Genomic DNA, 14,775 nt, shown 5'->3' with positions numbered 1-14,775 from the left:
GTGAATTTACAGAGACCTGTATTTCAGAGTTACCCTCTGCTAGCACACTGGCCAGTTGAACTGTAGCAATCACCCGACGAGGTGTCAAATAGACATCAGTTTTACCAACATTAGTAACTGGAACAAAAGCCTCCCCTCCTTCTCCCTTTACCAATGAAGGAGACACCAATAGGCCTTCCGGGAGAAAACCATCATCAGGCCCGAGGGGTTCAATCAAGAGGTCAATAGGTGTATTCACAGGCATCTTTGGACAGGTAACAGGAACATAACTTTGCGTTCCAGCTGGAACACAGAAAGACTTCTTACCCTGTACTCTAACACGATGGGGTTCAGGAGAATTTGCCATGGCCTCCATCATTTGGCAGTATCTCAACGCTCTTCTCCAACCACGTGGCGCAGTCTTCAAAACTGGAGCTTCCCAGAGGTCAGAACCATATTGTTTACACAATTCAGAGTAAAGGGGGTTCAATACATTCATTCCTAACACACCAGGTACAGATGTCTTTTTCTGTGCCATGTGGCTATCTGTTGGATCTCCCACAATCAACACCCCTCGACGAGGTAGGTGAATTCCCAGGATTGTAACATCCAACTCAATATACCCAGAATAAGGAATTTGTAGGCCATTAGCTGCTTTAAGTCCCAACCAACCACAGTCTTTAAGCTTTTTATCACTGAGATGAGAAAAGTTATTTTTAAAAGAGCTTTCTGTGATTGTTGTGACCATGGACCCTGTGTCCAGCAAACATGAAATAATAACCCCACCCAAATCAACCTCCCCTTCCAAGCATTCACCAACTAGATGACCGAGTTCTACATTACTGGAGCCTTGCAACCCTCCCACCAGTGTGTGGCTCTGTGCACTGGTGGGTACTAGTTTTCCGCCGCCCCAGTAGTTTGGCCATCAGCCCTAGCTGCTCTTTCATGCTGATTTCCATCAGAATTGGGTAATGTCGGGCAAAATCGGGCAATATGTCCAATTTGCTCACACCTAAAACAAATGGGTTTACCATTCACCGTCCTTCTACGTCGAGAAGTGTGATTGCTAGAAGCAGCCACCTCCTGTGGGTTTAATGCCTTAATGACCAACTCTAATTGTGTCTGTTGGGCTTTAAAAAGGGACACCAACTCAGCATATTCTGATGTTCTAGAATCGACACTTTCACAAGAAGCTTGCATATCTGCAGAGACTGAAACAGACTGATTATATCTAGACCTAAAAGGCTGATTCTCATACTGTGCCATCCACCTGGTCGCTTCGGCTCTCGCCTCACGAATCGTCCACTGTGGGTTGGCATTAATCAAATCTCTCAGCCTGATCCTCAATGTCAGATCTCTAACACCATCACAAAATTGATCACGCAGATCTTTTGAAGCTTTTCTTGCGGCTTCCTCATCCGTTTTAATAATCTGGTCCATTAAGGCCATCAAGGAATGAGAAAAGTCAATTAAGGACTCGCCTTCTAATTGTTTACGATTGAAAAATCTGCGTTGCAAAGAAATGTGGGAATCTAAGCAACTGTACATTTCTTTCAGTGTATCAAAAATTTTCTCAACATTTTCTTTCTGTTCCTTTGGCAAAAACTTTATCTCAGTGCGTGCAGTACCCTCTAAATGGTTAAAAATGATTTGAGCTTGCTCTTTTTCTGTTCTGCCTCTCGTGCGCACAAAGTCTCTCATTTGCTCAATCCACTCATCTAGAGTCAGTGAGCCCATATTGTCCAACTTCCCTGAAAATGTTGGCAACTTTCTATCCTGTTGTACGTATACCACAGGATTGGGTCTCAGTCTCTGATTCACTTCCTGTAGCTCCTGTTGATGTAGAGGGCCTCTCTGTACCCACAGATGCTGTTTTCAAGTCTCTAAGTTCATTCTCCAACTCCTGTATACGTTGGGCCATTGTTTGTTGCTCGCTTCCCTCCATGATGGCGATCGAGACCTGGCTGCTCCTTCTCTCCAATCTTACAAACCTGTCCCTGCTGTCCTTACAAAATAACAAAACAAAATGGCCACTCCCTTGAATCCTGTCGACAACGCCAAAATGTAACCGAGGACAAGGGATGAGTAAACGGGGCAAAGAAATAATTGATCATTTATTTATTACATGAGTTAAACATACAAATTACCAGTCGTTTCCAAACAGGACTTACAACACATCCTGCTGATATCCCAGCTGCACATGAGACTTACCACACAAACTGTGCAAAATAACACTACAACCCGTCACACCCCGCTTAGTGACACTGCAATCGTGGCACACACTGCAAACAATTCGGGTCTCAGCGCAGCTGGGAATCAGTGCTATGTATGGCCTGTGATCTGAGAGATAAAGGGAAGTGGCACAAACAATTAAAATAAAAAAAAAACAAAAGAGAGGTTAGTCCGCCCTTACAAAACTTACTCTCAATCAATAACCGCCTCTACGGCTGGACGGACTAACCAAAACAAAATTACAAATCAATCAAAAGAACAAAAAAAAAAAAGGACAGCAGAGAAAGCACAGCTGAAAAACAAACAACATTATCAATTAAAATATTACCCAATAAAATAGCAATTTTATAAAACCATTCAAAATCATGAAACTAAAACAAATACTCAATATACCTACAATATTGATCAGTTTCCCTGCGCGCAGTCGATCTAGGGCTTGATCAATTCTTCTATTAAAATTCGTGGTCACACTAAAAAAGTCCAATGACACATTAAAAAATAGGCACATGCAATAGCAAAAGATCCAAACAAAAAATGGCAAAAGTCTCTTACCGACAGTATACCCACTCGCACCTGAGTGAATTAATTGCCTCTGGTTTTTTCCACAGAAGAGCGCTGACTTCACCCCACACACCCACTACCTTTTCACAGCTCTTCAGCCAATCACCTGGCAGAGAGCAACAAACTGCCAGGTGACACTTGTTACAACCCTCCCCTTCAAAGGGCATCGGCGACCCGACGATGAGCTGAAAAGAGAGCACACTTAAAATTTTGCTCATTTTATAATGGATTGTGGCAATTTAAATGGGTTTGAGTGCTGTCCAGCAGTCTTCCTCATTGACCTACGAGACCCTTGCGTCAAGCTGGCAACATCTTCCTCCCCAGGTTCTAGGTCCCCAGAACAATCCAAATGGGGCACCCCCACATGTGTGGGACTCAACGTCCCTTCCTCCAACACTGCAGAATCGCCTCCATCTCCCTGTTCTGTAAACATCTGTTCCACTTCATCAACCATACTGTTATTTGTGGCCAACATTCCGGTTAGATCATCCTGTTTTGACATTTGTAGGCCACTATCTTGGTCTCCATCCAATTCCCTGATTGGAATGTTTCTCAACTCAGTTCGATGTACTTGTCGAAGTGGACCAGTGTGCCCAGCAGGAGCGACTGAATATACTACGCCATGACCAGGAGGAGGTCGCACTACTTGAAAGGGCGTGGGATCCCAAAAATCTTGAATCTTATTGCGACCTCTTACAGAGTGGTTTCTCATATACACCAAATCGCCCTGCTCCAAATCAGGACTAGCACATTTAGAGGAATTCAAATCTCTCTGAACCCTTCTCCTTTCTAACCGTTGCTGCACAACATCATATGCAGCAGCCAAGGACTTTTGGTGTTCCTGTACCCACTCTTCAAGAGTGACGTCCTCATCAACTTCACTGCCAGCACCCAACCAAAAATCCACTGGCAACCGTGGCTCTCGCCCGAACATCAAATAATATGGAGTCATACCAGTTGACTGATGTACTGTGGTGTTATACGCATATGTGACTTGGGAGAGATGCCGCGGCCACCGGCGCTTTTGTTCAGGAGGCAGGGCACGCAGCAAGTCATGAAGTGTACGATTAAATCGTTCACATTGACCATTACCTTGTGGATGATAGGGTGTCGTCCGACTCTTCTCTATCTTATAAATTTTACACAGCTGTTGCACCAAAGCGCTTTCAAAATTTCGCCCCTGATCAGAATGTATACGGCTTGGAGGCCCAAATAAATGAAACCAATGCTTCACTAAAGCCTCTGCCACTGTACTGGCTCGCTGATCTTTTGTAGGGACAGTCTGAGTATATTTAGAAAAGATGTCAGTCATTACCAAAATATTCTCTTTACCATCAGTTGAGGGTTCAAGTACTGTAAAATCAATTGCCAAAATTTCATGAGGCCGAGATGCAGAAATACTACCCATAAAGGTTTTAATCTTTGGCACAACAGCCTTAGAAAGAACACACCTTTCACAATCTCTGCACCATCTCTCAATATCTGCATACATGTGCGGCCAATAATATCGCGAGCGCACCAACTGCAGTGTACGCTCAACCCCTTGATGGCCATGCTCATCGTGGAGTAAACGAAGGACGCGGCCCTGTAAACACTGTGGCAGCACCAGCTGGTCAACCTCCCTCACTCCATCAGGAGTATGAGTGCAGCGATACAACACAGACTCCCTTTGTTTCATCCGCCCCCATTGACGGACCAATTCCCTCGAACCCTTACCAAGACCATCTCTTTCCTTTGAATCTGGCAACCTGGCCACCTCCCAATACTTTAAGAAGGGACCAATCACAGGGTCTTGTTTCTGTAACGTACAGAGATCAGAGAAAGAACAACCAGGTAAAACACTTATCTCTGCCTGAACACTGGGAATCATCTCACACTGCACTCCAATATCATTAGATAATGGACCATCCAATTCCATTACAGTTCCATGTAGGCGGGACAATGCGTCTGCATTAGCATTCTGAGCCCCAGGCCGGTATTTTATGGTCAAATCAAAAGCGGCCAGCTCTGATGCCCACCTCTGTTCTGTGGCACCTAGCTTTGCCGTGGACAGATGGCTTAGTGGGTTATTATCTGTAAATACAGTGCAACGATGACCCAAAAGATACTCCCTAAACTTTTCAGTGACGGCCCACTTGAGAGCTACAAGCTCAAGCTTCATGGAACTATAATTTCTCATATTCCTCTCTGTAGGCTTTAAGCTCCGACTGGCAAAAGCTATTGGCCGCAATTTACCCTCATACTCCTGGGAAAGCACTGCCCCTAGACCCCCATAGCTTGCATCTACTTCCAATGTAAATGGCTTCTGAAAATCAGCAAAAGCAAGCACTGGTGCAGAAACCAGAGCAGCCTTGAGCTGATGAAAACTTTGTTCACACTCCAAATCCCAAGAATCCAATAACGGTTTTGGGGGGGTCCTACCTTTTCTACCTGGAGGGAGGAGTGCAGAGACCAATCTATGCAAGGGAGCAGCCATGCGTGAAAAACCAGCTATGAATCTCCTATAATAACTAGCAAATCCTAAAAAGGAACGCAGTTCTGCTAGATTGCTGGGCGTTTTCCAATCCCGCACTGCAGCTATTTTATCTGGATCAGTAGAAACTCCTTCGGCAGACACCACATGCCCCAAATATTTCACTTGCCTCTGGAAAAACTGGCACTTGGAGAGTTTCACTTTAAGCCCCTCTTCATCCAGACGAGAGAAGATTTCTTCCAACCGCTCCAAATGCTGTTGCACGGAGGATGAAAAAACAATCACATCATCCAAATACAAAAGCACCGACTGATGTCTGCAATCTCCAAACAAACGCTCCATCAGGCGCTGAAATGTACTGGGTGCATTACACAAACCAAACGGCATGCGGTTGAACTCAAACAAACCAAATGGGGTACAAAATGCAGTTTTAATCTTATCCTTCTCAGCCATTTCCACCTGATTATAACCACTAGCCAGGTCCAAAGTGGAAAACCACTGAGCACCAGTCAAAGCATCCAAGGATTCTTCAATCCTTGGCAGAGGAAATGCATCCTTTCTGGTCTTGGCGTTTAACTGTCTATAATCGACACACATGCGTAGACTTCCATCCTTCTTTTGAACAAGAACTATTGGGGATGAGTACGGACTACTACTTTCTCTGATGATGCGAGCTTGCAGCAGCTGTTTGATATGATCCCTTGCCAGTTCATACTGAGACGGAGGGATTCGCCTGTATGGTTGTCGCACTGGTGTTTCATCTATCAAAGGAATTTCATGAGTGATCAATTTACTACAACCAACATCCAACTCATTCTTGGCAAACAAGCCGCTATACTTCTGCAATAAAACTTTTGCTTGCCGTTTCTCGCTCTCCTCAAGACTTTCAAATTCAGGCAGATCCAATTCCGCTGCATTGTCTGCCATTGTATGACTGGAAATATAAGCTGTACAACACTGTGAATTTACAGAGACCTGTATTTCAGAGTTACCCTCTGCTAGCACACTGGCCAGTTGAACTGTAGCAATCACCCGACGAGGTGTCAAATAGACATCAGTTTTACCAACATTAGTAACTGGAACAAAAGCCTCCCCTCCTTCTCCCTTTACCAATGAAGGAGACACCAATAGGCCTTCCGGGAGAAAACCATCATCAGGCCCGAGGGGTTCAATCAAGAGGTCAATAGGTGTATTCACAGGCATCTTTGGACAGGTAACAGGAACATAACTTTGCGTTCCAGCTGGAACACAGAAAGACTTCTTACCCTGTACTCTAACACGATGGGGTTCAGGAGAATTTGCCATGGCCTCCATCATTTGGCAGTATCTCAACGCTCTTCTCCAACCACGTGGCGCAGTCTTCAAAACTGGAGCTTCCCAGAGGTCAGAACCATATTGTTTACACAATTCAGAGTAAAGGGGGTTCAATACATTCATTCCTAACACACCAGGTACAGATGTCTTTTTCTGTGCCATGTGGCTATCTGTTGGATCTCCCACAATCAACACCCCTCGACGAGGTAGGTGAATTCCCAGGATTGTAACATCCAACTCAATATACCCAGAATAAGGAATTTGTAGGCCATTAGCTGCTTTAAGTCCCAACCAACCACAGTCTTTAAGCTTTTTATCACTGAGATGAGAAAAGTTATTTTTAAAAGAGCTTTCTGTGATTGTTGTGACCATGGACCCTGTGTCCAGCAAACATGAAATAATAACCCCACCCAAATCAACCTCCCCTTCCAAGCATTCACCAACTAGATGACCGAGTTCTACATTACTGGAGCCTTGCAACCCTCCCACCAGTGTGTGGCTCTGTGCACTGGTGGGTACTAGTTTTCCGCCGCCCCAGTAGTTTGGCCATCAGCCCTAGCTGCTCTTTCATGCTGATTTCCATCAGAATTGGGTAATGTCGGGCAAAATCGGGCAATATGTCCAATTTGCTCACACCTAAAACAAATGGGTTTACCATTCACCGTCCTTCTACGTCGAGAAGTGTGATTGCTAGAAGCAGCCACCTCCTGTGGGTTTAATGCCTTAATGACCAACTCTAATTGTGTCTGTTGGGCTTTAAAAAGGGACACCAACTCAGCATATTCTGATGTTCTAGAATCGACACTTTCACAAGAAGCTTGCATATCTGCAGAGACTGAAACAGACTGATTATATCTAGACCTAAAAGGCTGATTCTCATACTGTGCCATCCACCTGGTCGCTTCGGCTCTCGCCTCACGAATCGTCCACTGTGGGTTGGCATTAATCAAATCTCTCAGCCTGATCCTCAATGTCAGATCTCTAACACCATCACAAAATTGATCACGCAGATCTTTTGAAGCTTTTCTTGCGGCTTCCTCATCCGTTTTAATAATCTGGTCCATTAAGGCCATCAAGGAATGAGAAAAGTCAATTAAGGACTCGCCTTCTAATTGTTTACGATTGAAAAATCTGCGTTGCAAAGAAATGTGGGAATCTAAGCAACTGTACATTTCTTTCAGTGTATCAAAAATTTTCTCAACATTTTCTTTCTGTTCCTTTGGCAAAAACTTTATCTCAGTGCGTGCAGTACCCTCTAAATGGTTAAAAATGATTTGAGCTTGCTCTTTTTCTGTTCTGCCTCTCGTGCGCACAAAGTCTCTCATTTGCTCAATCCACTCATCTAGAGTCAGTGAGCCCATATTGTCCAACTTCCCTGAAAATGTTGGCAACTTTCTATCCTGTTGTACGTATACCACAGGATTGGGTCTCAGTCTCTGATTCACTTCCTGTAGCTCCTGTTGATGTAGAGGGCCTCTCTGTACCCACAGATGCTGTTTTCAAGTCTCTAAGTTCATTCTCCAACTCCTGTATACGTTGGGCCATTGTTTGTTGCTCGCTTCCCTCCATGATGGCGATCGAGACCTGGCTGCTCCTTCTCTCCAATCTTACAAACCTGTCCCTGCTGTCCTTACAAAATAACAAAACAAAATGGCCACTCCCTTGAATCCTGTCGACAACGCCAAAATGTAACCGAGGACAAGGGATGAGTAAACGGGGCAAAGAAATAATTGATCATTTATTTATTACATGAGTTAAACATACAAATTACCAGTCGTTTCCAAACAGGACTTACAACACATCCTGCTGATATCCCAGCTGCACATGAGACTTACCACACAAACTGTGCAAAATAACACTACAACCCGTCACACCCCGCTTAGTGACACTGCAATCGTGGCACACACTGCAAACAATTCGGGTCTCAGCGCAGCTGGGAATCAGTGCTATGTATGGCCTGTGATCTGAGAGATAAAGGGAAGTGGCACAAACAATTAAAATAAAAAAAAACAAAAGAGAGGTTAGTCCGCCCTTACAAAACTTACTCTCAATCAATAACCGCCTCTACGGCTGGACGGACTAACCAAAACAAAATTACAAATCAATCAAAAGAACAACAAAAAAAAAAGGACAGCAGAGAAAGCACAGCTGAAAAACAAACAACATTATCAATTAAAATATTACCCAATAAAATAGCAATTTTATAAAACCATTCAAAATCATGAAACTAAAACAAACACTCAATATACCTACAATATTGATCAGTTTCCCTGCGCGCAGTCGATCTAGGGCTTGATCAATTCTTCTATTAAAATTCGTGGTCACACTAAAAAAGTCCAATGACACATTAAAAAATAGGCACATGCAATAGCAAAAGATCCAAACAAAAAATGGCAAAAGTCTCTTACCGACAGTATACCCACTCGCACCTGAGTGAATTAATTGCCTCTGGTTTTTTCCACAGAAGAGCGCTGACTTCACCCCACACACCCACTACCTTTTCACAGCTCTTCAGCCAATCACCTGGCAGAGAGCAACAAACTGCCAGGTGACACTTGTTACAAAATAAAATACTAAAAAAAGCCAAACAATTACATTTTTAAGTTATCCAAGTGACTCATATATCATGTTTAACCTGAGTAGCGAAAGACGGCGGTGGGTTTGAAAAAGATTTGCCGGGAGTCCGGTGTTCTCACGGCTCTAGTTAGCCTAGCCCCCGGCTAGCTATCGAGCTAGTGGGTAACAGACGTCTCCGAAAACGTCGGAGCGCTTTTGAAAATATGCGGTGTCTTGATAAACTGAGCAGATATTTGAGGTTTACACAGCTACATTCTCGCCTGAAAATATGTTAAATGTTTATTTTGTGACCCAGAAAGAATAATAAGAGCAATATTAAAACTAACTAGCTGCCACCATTGTTGGAAGCTGCGCTATGAATTCTGGGACGCTGCTTCTTCTTCTTCGGGGTTTAACGGCAGCTGGTATCCTTGTACATGCAGTGCTGCCATCTTCTGTTTCAGTCCGTTATTACACTCTTAAATCCTGCTACTTATTCCTGCGTTTTTCAGGATCTTACAAAGCTTCAAACGACGCGTCGACTATTAAATCAGTCGTCGACGATTTTGATAGTCGACGTAATCGTGACTAGTCGACTAATCGTGGCAGCCCTAGTTACAAGTAACAGCTAAAGTGCTGTGTAGTTACAAGGATCGGCTTACTGTAATCTGATTACTTTTTCAACTAACAAGTAATGTAAGGGATCACTATTGCAAAAAAAGTAATTAGATTACTGCTACTTTCCTGTAAGCACGCTGCGTTACCGTCATGATTTTGTTTGTGAGAGTGTCTCATGACAACGTGCAGAACACCAGCGGATAATATGGAGTGCAGGACAGAGTACGACCATGCAGCGTTTACAGCGTGGAAGTACTGACATTACTTTGAGTTTGATTCCGTAAAAAGTGACAAAAACATTAGCGTCTGCTGTTCACTGCGTGGGAAGAAAACGTCTTTCTACAGCGAAAAATTAAACTTCAAATCTGAGCAAACACGGGAATGTGACATTCACAGAGAAACCCCCGGATCCCCCCACTGACATGACGGCTGCTGCACCGGGCAAACCTCCACCCGTCCCACTCGTGCTAAACAGGTGACAATAGATTTAAGAGCGACAGGACTCAGTGCTGCTGAGTCTTTGATTTTATTCATTTTACTCGCAACTATTTGAAAGAGTGAGTGTAAACACAAACCATTGTTTTATTTTATGTGCTGGAATCTGCAGGAAATAGGTTGAAATGTTAAACAATTTCTTCCAGTCAAAGACTGGTGCATATAATTTAATTTTTGCTTGATGCATAAAGTTAAAAGATTAAAACTAATAGAACAAGTTTTAAAAAGAGACTTTTCCATTTGATTACATTTTAAATGATGGATTATGCAGAAAAAGTAGAATTGGTCTGAAAGGTCTGTTGCTTTATTACGTATTCAGGTTGTGTATCATGTTTTTAAAAAGTAACTAAGTAACTAATTACTTTTGAAAATAAGTAATCAATAAATTACTTTTTTGGGAGAAGTAATCAGTTTTTAGTAACTAATTACTTTTTTCAAGTAACTTGACCAACACTGATCACAGGACAAACTCAACTGAAGTGAACTATGCTACAATGTTTGTATGTGTGTGTGATGGCTGCACTTACAGACACACAGTGGTAATACCCACCATGTTAGTGTAGAGGCTTATAAGTAACATTGCATTCACATTTCTTTCTTTAAATATAGGAATTTATTTACAGGACAATAAATAACTGGTTTTGGTTTAGTTAATTCACATATCCACATAACGCTGCATTCTAAAATAAGTGCGCACATTTTAGTTTACACTGTTATGTATGATTAATCTTTTGTTTTCTGAGTTACCGTAGTTGCAGCTGTTCCAGTCCCTTGATTAAGGAGCCAAGAGGTGGTAAAGGGGCAGAGCGAGCTTTAAAGGAAGACTACAAATTGGTTCACGCCATAACTCAGGACCATGGGGGGGAATTGGAGTTCATTATGTTTGGTTTAGTTAGGTTTTGTGTGTTTTACCCCTTTTCCTGTTTTTGTGGGCTGATCAGCCACTATTTAAGTTTCCCCTTCATTAAGTTAGGTCAGTTTGTGTGAGTTATCAGTTGTGTTGTCAGCTTTGAGTAGAGTTTTGTTGTTTTGACCTCTTTTATGGGCCCAAGATTTTGATTCTTTTTGCATGAGTTAACCAATTATGTTTTTTGGGTTAAATAAAAAATCATTGTTTTGGACTTTAGCCTGTGCCTAAGTTTCCTTCACTGCTCGGTCCATCACAGTGTGTATATATAGAATAACGATTTCTCATAAGCTTTAATGTATGATTTGTGTATGCCTCCTTCCTGATTGTTTAGTATTTGTCATACTCTCAGGTCATCAAACAAATTATAATCTAATGTTAGACAATGATAACCTGAATAAATTCCATTTATTTTCCCTTATTAAGAAAAAACACAACTGAATCCCCCTGCACTGTGTGAAAAAGTAACTGCTCCTTATAACAGGTTGCACCACCGTTGGCACTGAGAACTGCAGTCAAGTGTTTCTGATAGCTGGTAATGAGTCTTTGCAGAAGTGTTTTGGGTTTTTCCCCAGCATGAACGACTGTTTAAGGTCACGCCAAAGCATCTCAACTTGATTTAAGTCCACACTTTGAGTTTCAGATCATTGTCCTCGTGCATAAGCCAAGTGCACTTGATGGGCGGACATCCTCCAGAATTCATTTGTGGCGTGGGTGTGGTCTCTGGCAGAGGAGGGGTGACGCAGCGAGCTCCTGGGGAGGCGCAGGGGCGGGGTGAACAGGTGTGCTGGGATGTGATTGTGACTCTTTATATGTTCACAGTGACAGTCGGAGGGAAGGAGAGCGGACGTGACAGCGAAGCGGGAGTGTCTGTGTCCAACTGTAAAACCACAGTAAAACCAGTAAAACCGAATGTCAAAATGAATAAGTGCTGTCACCACGTCCGTGTCTGGTACGTGTGTAAAGGGTCCAACTTCACATCATGTTTCCATCAGTTACAGCGAGTCGTCCTGCCTGACTGCTGCTGTGATGATCTTTTTAGGAAATGCTGTTAGTTTGGTGTAACAGGACTCAAACCTTGCAGAAAGCTCACTGTTTGTCTCGTCAGTCCACAGAATATATTCCCAGAAGTCTCAGGCTAACCACTGCAGAGTGGTTTCCTCCTTGAACTCTCCCGTGCAGGCCATTTTTCCCAGCCTCTTTCTTGTTGTTGAATCATGACCTCTGACCTTAACTGAACCAAGTGAGGCCTGCAGGTCTTTAAATGTTGTTCTGGGTTCCTTTCTGACCCCTTGCATGAGTCGTCAATGCGCTATTGAAGTAATTTTGGAAGGCCGGTCGCTCCTGGGAAGGTTCAGCAGTGTTCCAAGTTTCCACCATTGTGTGGATAACTGCTCTCGCTGTGGTTCTCTGGAGTCCCAAAGATTTAGAAATGGCTTTGTAGCTCTTTCCAGATTGATAAATGTCACCGACTTTGTTTCTCAGCTGGTTCTTTTGATCGTGGCGTGATGTGTTGCCTTTTGAGATCTTTTAGCGTGCTTCACTTTGTCAAAACAGGTTCTATTTAAGTGATTTATTGATTCAGTGGGTCTGGCAGTAATCAGGTCTGCACTGAAAGAAGCAATTTTTCACCTTCAGTAAACATGAAGCAATAATTTCGAGTAAAATGCAGCTGAAATAAATTAAATTAGAGGTTTATTTATACAAATAACTAATTATTAAGGAAAATGTGCTTCTTATAAACTGAATGTACACCAGTCAAGTACATTTCAATAATAATAGAGAACAACATCAAGAATAAGAAGTTTAAAACCCAAAGAGGGAACCACAGTCCATGATACAACACCTAATGCAGTGAAGGGGATGTGATATATGCTGGTGTGGATATTTTTAGTCTTGTCTGAAGTAACTTCGATTGGGCACTGCAACATAAAACTGTTTAAAATATATTTCCTTAAAAAACAAGGGTTTAAAACATTTTCTGAAAGTCTTGCTTCTGCCATCATCCCGGCTGGAGCGCACGTGTGAAAGCAGCTTAAACCAAGCCGAGCACTGCTGTTTACATTCCACGTTATGATTTTTAGTAATCATTTAAAATCCTTGTTACCATGTTTCTGTCACCTTGCAGTGATTTTAACAGTCAGTGTGCCGGAGTCTCTGTGCTACTTTGGGGGATAAATGTGGATTAACTCGGAGCATTTTAAGCTAATTTTAAATATTGTCACGATGCTTCATTTTTAGACCGAGCTGACAAGCCTCTGTAGTCGCACCAAGAGAAATACGGCTGAAACTCTGGGAAGTGTCATCATCTCTGTTTCATGTGCAATCAAGTCCCAGCTCGGTGCTAAATCACACGGTTTGGGGCTCGCCAGTTCAAAAGGCCTTTTAATCCAAGTGTTTATTATATTTTTTCACTCTCTACATAAACCGGCTACACTTGTCCAAATACACACTCAGCACCGTGGGGAGGGCGGGGCCGTGATGAAGATTGATGGGCTCGGTTCTGGCCACATTAGCTGCTAATCAAGTTAGGTTTCCTGGCACAGGGCTCGATACATCATTACGTCCTCCAGAACAGGACTGATGCTGTTTACAGCACGGACACAAACACACATGTACCCTCATATGGAGAAAATTGTTCAGTGCAACAACAGCTCTGCAATAAATCTTCAGTTTGTGTTGACACACAGAGAGAGACTCTATAGTTTGTGTTTTCTATTTTTTCTGCCCTTGCCTACCGAACCTTTTGGAACCACTGCCTCCCTAAAACACTTTCTGTTGCCATTCTCCTTAAACTGTCACCAGTCTGCATGGAAGTTATACATCTACATGTGTTTGAGGAGGTTGGGGCGGCTCTGCATGGTGGAGTAATTAACTTAAATGACTTAGTCTCAGTGGGTCTAATTACCTCGAGCAATTCAAAAGCACTTAGTAATAAATGCAATGAAAATGGCTGTGATGTAAATTTATGACTAAAATATTAAAATCACACTGTTCCAGAAAAGGGAAAAACACAGCAGCACCATTTTTGGTGAAGTTGTAACCAAAACAAATAGAAAATTTTAATTGTATGCTTATCTGCCAGAGCCTCCATGTAGCCTGTGGACTCGGAGAGTCCCTCAGGTTTCCCTCTGGGAGGTCCTTTCAGAGTTTGGGGTATCTGGCCTCTTGTTAGGGCCTACTCCGTACAACCAGAGTGAGAACTTTGGTCACATTTCCAGCAGTAAATCAGTTGTTGATGTTGCACTAAGTTTCTCCTGTTCACAAGGGAATGAGGGAGCAGGAGAATAACAGATGGATTGGTGAGGTGCAGCAATCTGTGAGAAAACAAAGTTCTTGATCTATTGATCGGTCCTACCCCGACCTGTGGTCACGAGCTGTGAGCAGTCACTGAAAGCTTCCACCAAATGATGTCTGGGCTCTTCTGTAGAAACAGGGTAACCTTGGTCATTAGTTTGGTGGCTCAGAATATAGACACTACTCTGGATCCAAAGGAGTCAGTTGAGGTGGTTTGGGCGTGTGACTGCGAGGATACCCTGGGGCAGACCCAGGCATGCTGGAGAGATTTTGTCACTCGGCTGGTCTTGCAGCGCCTCGGTGTTCCAACAGAAGAGCTGGAGGAGCCGGGCGGGAAGAAGGA

This window comes from Diplotaxodon limnothrissa, linkage group LG7, assembly GCF_057381915.1.
Source record: "Diplotaxodon limnothrissa isolate DT_005_m linkage group LG7, D_limnothrissa_male_GT1.1, whole genome shotgun sequence".
NCBI lineage: Eukaryota > Metazoa > Chordata > Actinopteri > Cichliformes > Cichlidae > Diplotaxodon > Diplotaxodon limnothrissa.
Note: the sequence above shows the minus strand (reverse complement) of the source record.